Here is a 14,324-nt window from a genome sequence, read left to right as displayed (position 1 = left end):
GAGAAAAAGGGCTCAGTGTTTCCAGAAACACAGGATAGCGAGTGCAAGTTCGTCATGGTTCAACATGGTATGGCCGGAGAGTATGGTGCGAGGATGTCATGTAGGAGATGAGGCTGGCCGCATCAGGATGTGGCTTATACTTCACCCGTGAAAGATGTTGAGCTCTCTCCCAAAGAAAGAGGGATGTTATTGATGTTGTTCAAGCAGAGCATCATAAAATGTACAGATTATTTTAGTATTAAAATGGAAAGATGTGGGACTTGAGAGGTAGACACGGGTGGAGGCGTGAAGGCCAGGAAGGGGGCTGTCACAGTAATGCTGGGAAGAGGTTAGGAGAGTCTAAACTCCTAGGGATTGAGAAAAGAGGAGGAGTTCAAAGGGTGTTGGGAGTAATAACAGAATATGGGATTTCAGCAGAAAGAGAGAAGGGAAGACACAAGGATGGTCTTTAAATCTCCAGCTCAGACAACTGGGCAGCAGTGCCGTTCTATTTTATCGCACAGGGACTTGTAACTCCAGACTTCAGTTTGAACTGAGCACGCTTATTTATTATGAATTATCAGAAGATGAGAGGTGGTTAAAGCTAAGGGAGAACTAGAGGTAAAATCCTGGAAAATTGGAGAGGTAGCCACAGAGTATCCAACAAAAGGGAGGTCTGAAGTGTCAAAGGTCATGAAAGATGAAATTCTGTTAGCTCCGGTGTCCAGAAGGTCATTGGCGACCTTGGTGAGAGCAGTTTGAGTCAGAGATGAGGATAAAGGGCACATTGTGAAGATACTGGTGTAGAATAAATGAGGATCAAGAGCGTGGGTGCTCTCTGAACGTGGCTATGAAGGAAAAGTGGAAATAGGTTGTAGGGAAGGGTGGTTGTTCTTGAACGTGACAGCACTTCACGACATGCATGCGTTGAAGAGAGAAGTATGGGTTGAAGTTATAGTCAAGAGAGTATATGGAACCGGGTCCATAGTGAGGCCTGAGAGATTGGGGTTCTGAGCAAGATGAAGAGATTAGCCTTGGAAGGAATGGAATGGAAAGAGGTCTAATTGGTGGGATAGAACAAGAAATTCAGGGAATGTTGATACGTTCTCATCCTGGGGAGCTGGGGTGTGAGATAACCTGTTGCTGGTAAAAGAAGAGAGTCAGGGTGGGAGTTTCAAGCTGATGAAGGTTTGTGTGGCCTGAGGAGAAACTGATGATAGATACAGATGGGCCGACTGTGTCCCCCACAGATTCGTATTTTGAAGCTTTAATTCCCACCGTGATGATACTTGGAGGTGGGGCTCCTAGAAGGAAATTGGGTTTGGATGAGGTCATGAGGGTGGAGCCTGTATGACGAGGCAGGTGCCCTGAGAAGGAGAGGATGGGACACCAGAGCTGGCTCTCTCAGCCTTGTGAGAATATGGCAAGAAGGTGGCCAAACGCAAACAAGGAAGCGGGCTCTCACCAGACGAATCTGCCGGCACCTTGGTTCTTGACTTCCTACCCTCCAACACCATGAGAAATGAATGTTTGCTGGTTAAGCCACCCAGAATATGGTATTTTGTTACAGTGGTCCGAGTGGCTTAAAGCAATGGTGTTGGGAGACCCGCGGAGGTCATAAGGCTGCATCTGTATAATTCTGATTTAAAAAAAAAAAATCTGGGGTGGTTGGGTGGTGTAGCCAGTTAAGCGTCTGACTCTTGGTTTTGGCTCAGGTCATGGTCTCAGGTTGAGCCCCAGGGTGGGCTCCATGCTCAGCGGGGAATCTGCTTGAGATTCTCTCTTCCTCTCCCTCTACACCACCTCCCCTCAAATAAATAAATCTTAAAAGAAAAAGTCAGACCTGCGGACCCACTCTGGTGTAGGGGAGAGAAAGTTTTTAGATTCCACCAGTGTGTGGGTGAAGTGGACATAGGAAAGGCCAAGGTACGGGGTGACGTGTTCAGGGTCTGGAGAGCCCAGCAGGGTCAGAGAGCAAGTGAATGTGAGTGACAGGGAGACCCCTGGAGAGTAATAAATGCAAGAGGCGGTGTCCTTGGGTAGGGAGCCTGGTTTGTCCATCCCTTCGCTGTTCTTGTCCACTTTGACTTTCTTTTAGAAAAAAAGGTAGACAATAACATTAATTTATAGCCAATTACTCGCAACAATTTCCCAGTCAGATTTTACTTTACTTTGATTTCTAGATTATTTTTAACAATGTATCCTCATCTCAAACTTAAGATCTTTTGAAAAAAAAATCGAATTTTATTTTGTAGTAAAAGGGTATATTATTATTTGGTGGTATATTTGGTAATATAAGGGGAACGTAAAAGTTATTTCATGGAATCAGATTTTCAAAAGGGAGGGTACAATCTCTAATGAATATATGTGAAGACATTTTTCAGGAAAATTTATGCATATGTGTAAAATCCTCAAGAATGAACAGCAGAAAAGTGATACAGAGCGATTGAGATAGTGTCATTGGCAATGGAAATATACAAAAGGGAAGACATTTAAATTGGTGGATCTCATGGAAACCATGATTCACTCTCCTGTGCATAGATGCTAAGTTATCTGAGTTAACAGCATTTGTAATGGCACTAAATTTAGAAAAATTAAAAAAAAAAATGAAGAGGAGGAAAAGTGCTGGTGTGGTGATTTACAGTGACACACAGCTAAATGCCTAGGTGTGAACGTGTGACCTTGTGATTGCACTTTTGTATACGTGTCCTAGTTTGCTAATCCCAGTCACCCAGTCACCAGGTTTGGTGCACTTGTTAATGCTTTTTTTTTTTTTCCCTCTTTTATTTAGTTCAAAACATCAACAAAGGCCCTTTATTCTGGATGCTTCATCATAGCTTATTATACTCAGTGGCCTATCAAGCTTTTCTGTCCTGAGGCTTTTTTTTGAGGGCGATGTCTAGGGCAGGAACTATCCAAAGGCAGGCAAAGAGCCCCTGGAGAGAGACGAGCAGAATGAAACAGAGTGTTCACTCTGCCTCTCTGAACTCGACCAAGCCAAGCGATTGGAGCATCCCCCCGAGCCTCAGTAGCAAACCATGAAGAATATTCATTGCCATATAAAGATTTAATTTCTGAAGTTCAAATAGCCTATCCATCGTTGTCAGCTTAATTTGTACCAAGAGCCTAAGGTAGTTTACTGGTGGAACAGATAAAATAATTCATCGGGACTCCTATTTTACTTAATTTTGAAAATCTGCCTGTTACTTTTTTTTTGTTGGGAAGTTGGAGCGAGTTTACCACCTGCGGATTTGCAGGATAGGAGTTTAGCCATTAGGTTCTGACCCAACGGTGTAAGTACTGGTTCTTGGCACTTTAGCTGGTGCTCTCCTTCTCTCTCTCTCTTCTCTGTGGTGGCATGAGATGACCACTTTTAGCACCTATGAAGGAAAGAAACAATCTCCGAAACAATTCTTGCAGAACTTCTTGCACTGATGATTTATTCCTGCTTAATTCGGGATCCCCAGTAGGGGGCTGTGCTAAAGGTGGCACCGAGGGCCAGGCAACACTAGGAGAGTCTGATGGGGCCCAACTGTCCTTAGGCTAATATATTTTAGCCAAATGGGGTTTACCAGAGTTGACATGGAGCATACTTTTATTACATCAAACCTTCTTTTATCCCTATTTTCCCCCCATGATAGTGCTAGCTAACGTAGCCCTGCGGGTGAGGTCGGGACACTTTCTCAGCCCGAGTTATGTCAGGTTATGACGATGCCGAGCCGTAGAGCACCAGGAGCAATAGCCGCAGACCCTCTATGGCTACCCACCGTGACACTTAACAGTGTTCAGGGGGAGGCGTTGGCTGTTTAGAGATGGGGGTAGGATTACGGTGGGTCGAAGGGTTAGCTGAGATTTCATATCCTGGTAGACATCACCAGAAGTCAACAAACAGTATGAGTACTTGTCCCGGGCCAGTGGAATGCAGCCAGAAGCTCTCCTGCACTGGGGGGAAGTGCCATCTTGGAAATGCACACCAGGTGCTTGTCCTGTCTGCCGTGGGCACGTCAGCAGCAGGGGCATCAGTATTTAGGCTACTTTCTTTTCATGTGAAACAAGCTCATTCTTAGAAACGAGAGTAAGAGACATGGGCGACGTGTCGTCACCCAGGAGAGGCAGATCTCGGAGTGGGTGAGTTGCTTTGTGGTCCTAAGTCCAGCAGCGCGGAATCCAGCGGCGGTGCGGGGCATACGCTCCTCGTCACGTGCCTGCAGAACGTGTGCAGTCGCTGATTTACTTGACAGGTGTAATATTCAACTGTTGCAGTCCTACCCTGGTGGTCTTCTCATTCAATTGCCTACTAAAGTGGCAGTGGGATTTTTAGAAAATATTGACGATGGAACTTCTACTGAGCTTCAGCTTCTATACGTTCTTTTTTTTTTAAGATTTTTTTTTTTTTTATTATTTATTCATGACAGAGAGAGAGAGAGAGAGGCAGAGACACAGGCAGAGGGAGAAGCAGGCTCCATGCAGGGAGCCCGACACGAGACTCGATCCCAGATCCCGGGATCACGCCCTGGGCTGAAGGTGGTGCTAAACTGCTGAGCTACCAGGGCTGCCCGAGCTTCAGCTTCTGGAGTATAAATAATTTTTTTTTTAAAGTTCCATGGGTGATTCTGATCTTCTGCTATTGCTGAGAGCCATTCCTTTTGATGCCATTTCCCTAAGGCTTTCCCAGAAGAAGCTGGAGACAAGAACGTCGCAGTCTCCGTTGTTTAGATGTGGAAATTCATCACTCAGAGAAAGTAGCTTTGCTGTGCTTATGCAAAAATGCAGTGTTGCTAAAATACTTGTTTATTAGCAAATATATATGTTCATTAGCAAAAACTGCAAATTAAAGCAGCAGTGAGATGTCACTTTTTGCACATCAAAGTAGTAGATTAAAAAAATTAGACCCCTAGGTACCCCCCTTGCCTCATGGCTACTGATAGGGCTAAGAATTAGTACTCCACATGGAGCTGATCGATATGTAAATTGGCAGAAATCTTTCTGTACAACATTTGGCATTGTGGTCAGGAGGCTTAAAATGCTCATACACTCTGACCCAAGACTATCTGGGAGTCAGCCCAAGAGAATAATCTGAATTGCAGACAACTAGTATTCTGGTATTATTTATAAGGGCAAGACCATGGGAGTTGCATATTATATTCATATGGTGCAATACTATGTAGTTGTAGTAAATTATGAGGAGTTTTTAGTAATGTGGGAGAAAATACTTGTGTTGTTATTATTAAGAGAATATAAAAGTTTATACTGAACATGTTTGTTTGTTTATTTATTTATTTATTTATTTATTTATTTATTTATTTGACTGGGAGAGGAGCGTAGGGGGAGGAAGAGAGAGAGAATCTTTTTTTTTTTTTAAATTAAGGATTTTATTTATTTGTTCATGAGAGACATACAGAGAGAGGCAGAGACACAAGCAGAGGGAGAAGCAGGCTCCCTGTGGGGATCCTGACGTGGGACTCGATCCCAGGACCCGAGGATCACGACTTGAGTCAAAGGCAGATGCTCAACCAGTGAGCCACCCGGGCGTCCTTCTTCCTGTGTTTTTACTTTTTCTGAATTTTGCAAGTTTCTGCAATATCACTTTTTAGAAGAGTATATTTACTCAGAAAAAATAATACACTCTTGGAAATGTTTGAAAAACAAAAAATTTTCTGGAAGAATTGGCAGTCGAAGATCTCATTCCAAAGTGGAGAGTTGATTTGTGAAGGGAGGATTTATGGAAAATTTCAGCAGAGTAGAAAAATGCTTAAGTTGGTTTCAAGCCTAAGAAGCAGCAGGAAGCTGGATCGTAAGCACATGTTTTGGGGACAGCGTAGTGAGTGGATGAAATGAGGCTCAAGAAAGGATAAGAAAGACACAGAGACAGCAGTAAGCAGGAAGACAGAGGGCAAATATAATGAAAAATACGTTTATTCTCTTTGTTTATGGTTTCAGAGTTTTGTGAAGTTAGGAAATGTCCCCGTGGTCTCTAACCCTGTAGATCAGTCCAGTTGCTTTATACGCATCAAGTATAAGGTTTAAAATGAAGCAAATACAACCAACAAGAGCAGAATGTGGAAGGGAACAGATGACGTCTCCTTGCTATGAAGTTAGTCACCCGTTCTCCTACCGGAGCTTTCTTCTCCTCCTCCAACTTTTAGTAGTTGATTTGCTTGATGGAAGAGAAGGTAATGATTTCCAAAATTGCTGTTCATTAATGTCTTAATATTCTGGGAGACAATCTTTTTTTTTTTTAAAGTAAGCCTATATTAGTTGAGGCCCATTGGCCATCTGCCCGACATCGAACATGGACATTGTTCAAGACTTTGATGGCCAGGTCCCACCTTGTAGGAAGGAGCTCCTAATTTCTCACTAAATTAGGTAAATCTGAACATTTACTCCTAGGACTCCTTTCTCTAATGCCTGCTGATAGTACTCAGAGAGCAATGTGTTTATGAATATCCCCTGTTTTCTGGAAGGAACTGTCAGTGCCCATTCGTATCTCTTTCATTGTATTGAGACAATATCCAAATTATGTTCTGTGTTTATGGGATCCTTCGGTTTAAGTGGGTGGTTAGAGGAGCCCTAGAAACCCAGGGAACCTTACGATTTGACATTATTTCCAGACTACTAGTTATTAGTTTACCATCTTATAGTGTCTTATATTTATTTAGAGCTGATTGGATGTTGAAGAGTAGCTTAGGAGAACGATTAGAAACAATTTGCTTTAAACTACTGTTTGTGAAAAATTGTAATATTATTGCCTTTCCCAGTTTAGGAGAACAGATTTCTGAGATGCACAAGACCAGAGGGTCAAGTGGTATTTATAGCTTTTGCTCCTTACAACATGCTTCAGAAATGCAGTGAGTGTCATGTGCTGTGAGGTACGTGACACCTAAATATTTATTTGGGTATTGCTGATTTTTTTAGATTTATTTATTTATAAATAATAAAATTTATTATTTATTATTTTATTAATAAATAAAATATTTATTTTATTAAATATATATTATATATAATTTAATATATAAAATATAAAATAAATTTTATTTATTTTATAAAATAAATAAAATTTTATAATGATGTGGGGCTCAAGCTCACAGCCCTGAGATTAAGAGTCCCATGCTCTTCCTGCTGAGCCAGCCAAGCACCCCCAGATATTGCTGTTTTTAATTTTCAATCTATCTTTTTAAAATATTTGAGAAATTGCTTTCTGTTATTAGGGAGAATGCATTGCCGAACAACTTTGTAAAGGCCAGTATGTGTGTGTCTTTATGCTTGGTCTTTTTACGCTTTTGGATTCATGACACCTGCCTATAGACATAAGGGATTATTGATCATTCTTTTCATTCTCCTCTATTTTCTATCAATACAAATGTACATACATTATTTTTGTTATTTGTCCCCAAATCTATACTATTTTCTATGGGGATGACTTATTATTTTTTTTTTGTGTGTATTTGATGCAAGAATCACTTCTGAGAATTGGAATTTAGATCAAGGAGCTCAGCTTGTGCCTCTTGATTCCGTTTGTGCCTCTTGGGGAAAGACTTTGGACTTAATGCCCCAACTAATTTTCCATCCAGTACTGCAAAGGAAATGACCAAACAGTTTGGGAACTAAGAGAAATTATACTGAAACTTCAAGGCCTCATGAAGAAATCCTTATGGACTTTGCTAAAAGGAGGTGAATAGTTTTCCTTTTGTAGTGGTCTACTTGAATTCAAGAACTCAGTAGAGTTGAAAAAATTTTTAGGGGGTGAGGGTGAATGGGTGACGGCACTGGGGGGGGCACTTGACGGGATGAGCACTGGGTGTTATTCTGTATGTTGGCAAATTGAACACCAATAAAAAATTAATTTATCAAAAAAATCACTTGGGTTTTGAAAAAGTGTGCATTGGCAATTTATATGTGTTTTTAGTTTACTAATATTTTGTTTTTGTCCCAATCCTTGGTTTCAGAAAATAAACAGGTTTACTGGGGCTAAAACTTACATAACAATAAGAAGTCATACATGCGGATGGAGGGGGCAGGGTGGGATGTGCTGTAACTGACCTCTGTTTTAGTTTTTCCAGCATTTTGTGAAAGAACGAATTAGGAAAAATGACACAACCTAGTGACTTGCCTTTTTCGAAGTCCAGTTCCGAACGTCTTTTTCTGGTTGCTTCGTTCCTGCTGTAGTAGCACCCGTATTTGAGTTACTTTTGCAGTTGAGGTGAGTTCGCCTCAGCTGCCACAACAAAGAGACGCCAGGTAAAGATGCCTAATAGGATGGGGGGGTCTCGGGGCCCCAGGGGCTCAGCCAGGGTGTGACCCTGGGGTCCCGGGATGGAGTCCCACGTCGGGTCCCTGCATGGAGCCTGTGTCTCCCTCGGCCTGTCTCTGCCTCTCTCTGCGTGTCTTTTAGGAAAAAGATACATAAAACCTTAAAACCCCACCAAGACGGTGGCGTCTTTGTCTTCCACCTGGCAGAGCAGCAGAGCGGCCTCTGCCCGGGTCGCTTGCGGACTCAGGTGTCTCTGGCCCTCCTACCCGTGGTCCACCGTTCGTGCAAGTTGATCCATCGGTGCTGCCACATCGAGAGGAACAAGGAGGAGAGCGTGCGGTGGGCAGTCAGGAGCCTTCCAAGGACGCGTGACCATAGTGAGGGGTCAGGACTGCGACAAGGGAGCGGGGTGCATCCTTCTACTTCCACGCCGCTGGCAGGGCCAGGGTCACGGGCCGCCGTCCGGGAGGCGGGGAAATGTCGCCTCTGTGGGAGCGTCGGGTGCCGCGCTAGGATGGGGGCTGCGGTCAGTCGCCAGAAGGGAGAGTTCCAGAAAGCACGCGGCGGCTCAGTGCTCCGGGCCGCGGGGAGGAGCGCAGTCCGCGGGGGCATCGAAGCCGCCCCCTGCTCCCTGCCGCCCGTGGAGCTGCAGAAACTGCAAACTGTCGGCGTGAAGCCCAGGCCCAAGCCGTTGCCTGCCATCACCCTGCTCGGGTCCGGCAGAATCTAAAAGTTCTAGGTCCACTTGCCGGTGGGATCGGGAACGAGCGTTGCTGCTCCACGCGTCGCGTTCGGGGGTCGGTCCAGTGTCCCTGCCGGCCTGCTGAGGCCGTGGCTTGCTTAGTGTCGGAGGCGGTGCTACATAGGGTGAAATCGAGACTGTGGGCCCCCGGGGTCATCTTCCATCAGTCTTGCTTACTTGGCCTCTCCCGGGGTTGTCACTGAACTGCTATTTTCCAGTTGTGGTGGTGGCTGGTGGGTACCGGCTCAGACGGAGGTCCAGCTCCTATTCGCACGGTGAAGAAGACGTAGTTCCCGTAGGTTACGTGGCCTGGCACCTTTTTCCAAAGGGAAATAAACATTTCTTCAAAACTATATTCTGAGGCAATGGTTTTAAGGGACCTCCCAGGACCCTAACACTGCTCTTCACCCATCATATACCAGAATCCCCTTTGCTCATCAGTTCCCCCCAAGCAAAGCCCCTACGACTGACCTAAGTCCAGCTCAGACCCGAGTTCCTGACACCTCTTTGCGTTTTTGTGGCTTTGTGCTCTAAATCCACAGCAGCCTTAAAATTGACCCCGCAGGTGCCCGGCTCCTTCTCTTCTCTTTGGACTCCCTGAAGATCCCAAACGTCCGTTACCGAGGCTTCGTGGGCCACGATGGTGGCCGAGTCCCTAGAGCTCAGCGTGTGCATCTCCTTCTCATGTGCGCAGTTCCTGCAACTAGTGTTTGCCGTGGGGTATGAAAGATCGTGGCATCCTTCCTCCTTCACCTCCCACCCCCAAATTATCGACACGCCATAAACTGCTTTCTCTGATATAGAGGTGTTAACACGATGCGAGCGCGTCATACCTACGTCATTTAATCTGGAAGAATGTAAGTCTGGACGGGACTGCTCCCCTATTCGGGGCGTGAGGACAGCTGGCGTGGGCCATTTGGGAAGGCTCATGGGCTGAGTTTTCTCATTTTCAGAAAATAGCCACGTTTCATTTTGTGCACCTCTTCGTCGCCACGCTGTTTTGGAGCCCAGGGAGCTCAGGGCCTTCATGAATTACCCACGCGTTCACTGAAAACCGTCCCGGTGCGAGCCTCTGTGCCGGGCCACGGGGCTCCAGGGGCGAGCAGGGAGCCATGGGACCCCTCCTCCCACAGGACTGGGTCATCAGCTCGCGAATGCCTGGCCACGTGGGCCGAGGGCGCAGAGGAGCAGGGGGCTGTCGTCAGAGTGGCAGGGGCCTTGGCAGCTTGCAGTGGGACCTGACGCCATCCAACTTGGCTTCGGGGGACAGAGGAGGACCCCGACATGTTTGTGGATGGCTGCTGGGTGGCCATCTGCGCATAAACGGTCACCAAATCAGAGGGGAGAGCGGCTTCTGGGAGTTTCTACCTAAAAAGTATTGATAATAGAGGAGATGAAACTTCGCACATTCTACATCTAACCCCCACCCCCACCCCAATCTCACTGACTCCTTATCCCTTCTTGCCAGCCAGGAGGCGCGGGCTGAGCCACGGGGGCTGTGGTTGCTCCGGGTCGTCCCGCCGCCCTGTCCCCGCTGGGGTCCCTACCCTGGGCCACGGGTGTTGGGGAGCATGGGGGACGCCAGTGGGGACGTGCTGGTGACACCTGGTGACACCTGCCAGGGACGTGCCAGTGACACCTGCCGGGGATGCGTCGGTGACACCCGCGGGGATGTACCAGTGATGCCCACAGGGGATGCGCCGGTGACATGGCGGGCGCTGGGGCGCGCAGGCCTCCTGGGTTCAGCTGGGCGACGAGGGGAGGGCAAGGAGACGCGGCGTTGGTGACAGCTGCGGCTGCCTGCAATGTTTCCGCCAAGAGATGGGCTTTCTTTTCAACAGAAGTTTGGGGAAGCGAGAGACTTCTGGGAGGATGTGGTCGCGGGAGGGATCTGTGGCCTTCATGGGTCGACCAGGCCGGGGTCCTCAGCCTTGCTGACACCCACTCTGGGTCGTGAGGGGTCCCCTCCCCGGAGCCTCCGAGGGTGGCAGGGAGGACTTGCAGCCCGCGGGCCGGTCCCTCCTTGGGGGTCCCCGGGGTTTGCTGTCTCTGCCCTGGAGCCCGTGGCTGGGGGTTGCTCACCACGCGGGCTGCTCACTGCGCGGGCTCCGGGGCTCCTGGGGACACCTGCTCCCGTGGGGGGCGGCGGGGGGCAGGTGGCGGTTGGGGCGGGCGTGCGGGGGCCCTCAGCCCGTCTGTGGGACGGAGGCTGACGCTCACAGAAGCTGAATCGGGACAACTCTGGGCGGAAAATCAGACAGCAGATGCCCTTCGGCTTCCGCGTCTATGCACGTTGCCTCGGCCATGGCTTTCTAGAACTCAGAGCTAACCAGCAGGCTCTTTCCTCACCCTCTTCTCCCTCCCAGACACGTGGAAAGGAGAAAGGCTGCTGCTTGGTATTCCCCTGCCAGTCCTCCGGCTGGTTGGGCCTCAAAGCCCACCCAGGTGAGGGAAGGGAACTCCGCGTCCCTGTTTGGAGCCAACCAAACCCAACTCTTGCCTTGAGTTACCCAAGAGAGTTTTCCGGATTCTTTGAGGACTGAAACATTTCCTTCATCGAATTGGGCTCAGTTGGGACATTTGTCCGGTTGCAAGAGCTGCCTCCATACCGAGAATCGTGTGGGCTTTACGAAGTAGAATCCCACAGGCAAGGCCTTGTCATCAAGTCTTTTGACTTTGAACTAGCAATTGCAACAGGAGGTGACTTGAAGGGAATTGGGTGAGACGCTCAGCAGCAAAATGGGGGGCGGCCTTTCCTGGGGCTCCGCAGGCTCCTCAGCAGGAGAGGCAGGTGTGGCACCAGAAACACCAACACGAGGCGAGCTGCGAGGCCTTCAGGCTTATTCTCACTGCAGCCCCGTGTAGGAGAAGTAGACAGGGTGGGGTGGTTCCTCTTCCGTCCGCTCCAGTGCTCACGGACCTAGGGAACTCTCCAAGTCTAAACCAAGAGGGAGCCCGTCCCTTAGCTGGTTTTCACCCCTTGCTGCAGTGAGAATTGAAATTTGGGCCTCAGAACGTAGACCTGCTGGAATCCTGAGGCCCTTTCATCAAAAGCTGGGGACTTGGGATGACTGCGGGGCTCAGAGGTTGAGCGTCTCTCTCCAGCCCAGGGCGTGACCCCGGGTCTCAGGATTGAGTCCCGCGTCGGGTCCCTGCATGGAGCCTGCTTCCCCCTCTGCCTGGGTCTCTGCCCCTCTCTCTCTCTGTCATGAATAAATAAATAAAAAATTTTTAAATAAAAGCTAGGGACTTGAGATGATCCGAGCCTGGCCCAGGAAGCTCCCAGGGATCTCTCCCTACTTCTCAGCCAGCTCTCAGTTCAGAGAATCTTGGAGAAAGATGGTTTTAAATTCTCTTGGAGTTATGAGTTCATTTTTCTAGAAACTCCCCAGAGTTCCTTTGGGAAAGTCCAGGCTGGAGCTCCCCTAGGGTTCCCCTGGAGCTTTGGGGCTAGCCTGAGTCCTGGGTTGAAGCCTTTAGGTGGCCCGCGGGTGCAGTGCTGCTTCTGTGTAGACCTAAACCCTAGGGCAGATTCCTGAATCTTTTCACTCATTTTCTGTTGTCAGCTTGTGGGTGACCATGTGACTTGTGATGCAACCATTTGTAGACTGAAAATACAAAGAGAGAGGGAGGGGGTTTTCCCACCAAAGTGATCTGTTTCTATTTTTACCAAATTCCTCCCGGAAATGTGCCCACTGTTTTTCATCCCTTATCTCGAAAACCCCATCAAGAAGGGAGCGGGGAGGGGAGCCTGGCTGGTGCAGTTGGTAGAGCTTGCTGCTCTTGACCTCAGGGTTGAATGACTGAGCCCCACGCTGGGTGTAGCAGGCATTACTTAAAAATAAATATTTTTTAAAGATTTTATATATTTCTTTATTTGAGAGAGAGAAAGAGCGAGCAAAAGGGAGGAGCAGAGGAAGAGGGACAGTAGGGCTTGATCTCACAACCCTGAGGTCATGACCTGAGCTGAAACAGGAGTTGGATGCTTCACTGGCTGGCCCCCCCGCCCCGGGCGCCCCGTAAAATCGTAAAAAAAAAAGTGGGGGGAAGGAAGAAGGGAGTGGGGAAGGAAAGTTCAAGCATGAAAAGGTGTGGCTTTCAATGCAGTCATTTAACCGACCTGGGTATTAGGATGAGGCTGGGTCAGGTGAGCTCAGGCTCTCCGGCTGCTTATAGCAGTTTTTGGTTCTGAGTCGAGCGTTTCTGCTGCTGTCCTGGGAGGCTGAGCAAGTCGCTGTCCCTGCTTCACATCTGTGCTCAGTCCTGCGGGGTTGGACGTCCGGCAGGGAGGAGCCCCGGGTGCCCCGTTCCATCCCGTGCCTCCCTCCTGACGTCCCGCTGGCTCCTGCGTGTGTCGGGATATCCCTGAGCGAGCCTCGATGCTCCCGACCCTGTGGACCCTCACATTAGCCGAGGCCCAGACATGCAGGGGAGGGCTGGGCCGTGTCCGGCTTCCCTGTAGGCAGCAGTCGTCTCAGCCGGGCGACTCGTGGACGTGGACGGCCTTTTGTTTTGCCCCCACCGTGGCTGCCTGCTCCCAGGTGCTCAGGAATCCCCTCCACTCTCAGCTGAGGGTGACGCAGTGAGGTGATCCGGGGAATCTTAGGGACAGAGAGGAGTCCCTTGCCTCAACCTTCTGTGGACTCAGGTGAAAATATCATGTGGCTACGGTTAGTTATGATGACAGGGTTCGACGCCAGGCCTTGAGCGTCTGGATCCTTGGGCACAGTCCTCTTGGCGTATGGACAGGACAGGCTCCGCCTGGAAGAGACCTGCTCCAGGACCACAGTGTCGCAGGTGGAGCTGCCGCTGGTCCCCCCCCACCCCCCGAGGACCCTGCCGGAGGCCCTGGGCTCCCCGCCACCCTCCCCTGCGTAGGCCCAGTGACCTATGGGGTCCCGCAGGACGGCGCGTCCCTCTGGCACCTTCGCAGTTGGTGGTGACCGGCTACTGGTGCTGTGGCCAAGGCACCATGGCTGGAGGATGGCGGCCCAGTGCGGCCCAGAAGATGCTGCCTGGAGGGACGGGCCTGGGTCCGGCATCCGTCCCGTGCCAAGCAGGGCACCCCCGGAAGGATCCGCGTCGCCCTGGCCACCTCGGGGTTCCCCCCGAGCCACGATGAAATGAGAAACGATGGTCCAGCGGCCTGGGGAGCGGTCGGAGCTGCAGCCAGTGACGGGGAAGCTGGTGCTGGAGCTGGAGCCCCGAGTTTCTGGGTCGCTGCCCCCTGGTGAGGCGGCTTCTCTAGACCATGCTCTTTGCCCATCACCAACCCCTTCCTTCCTGGCATAGCCTCGCTTGGCTGGAGTGGCACAGCTCCCCGGTGGCCGGAGCGCAGGGAGTGGCTCGGTG

General features: G+C 49.3%; 1 protein-coding gene across 1 annotated transcript in view; it reads left to right on the top strand.

The window, feature by feature from the left end:
* CACNB4 (calcium voltage-gated channel auxiliary subunit beta 4) overlaps nt 1-14,324 on the top strand; it is a 221,826-nt gene that overhangs the window by 76,324 nt on the left and 131,178 nt on the right. The gene's annotated exons all lie outside the window — the stretch shown is intronic.

The sequence above is a fragment of the Vulpes lagopus genome, chromosome 24, assembly GCF_018345385.1.
Source record: "Vulpes lagopus strain Blue_001 chromosome 24, ASM1834538v1, whole genome shotgun sequence".
In the NCBI taxonomy this organism is placed as follows: Eukaryota; Metazoa; Chordata; class Mammalia; order Carnivora; family Canidae; genus Vulpes; species Vulpes lagopus.
Note: the sequence above shows the minus strand (reverse complement) of the source record. Positions and strands in the feature narration are given on the sequence as shown.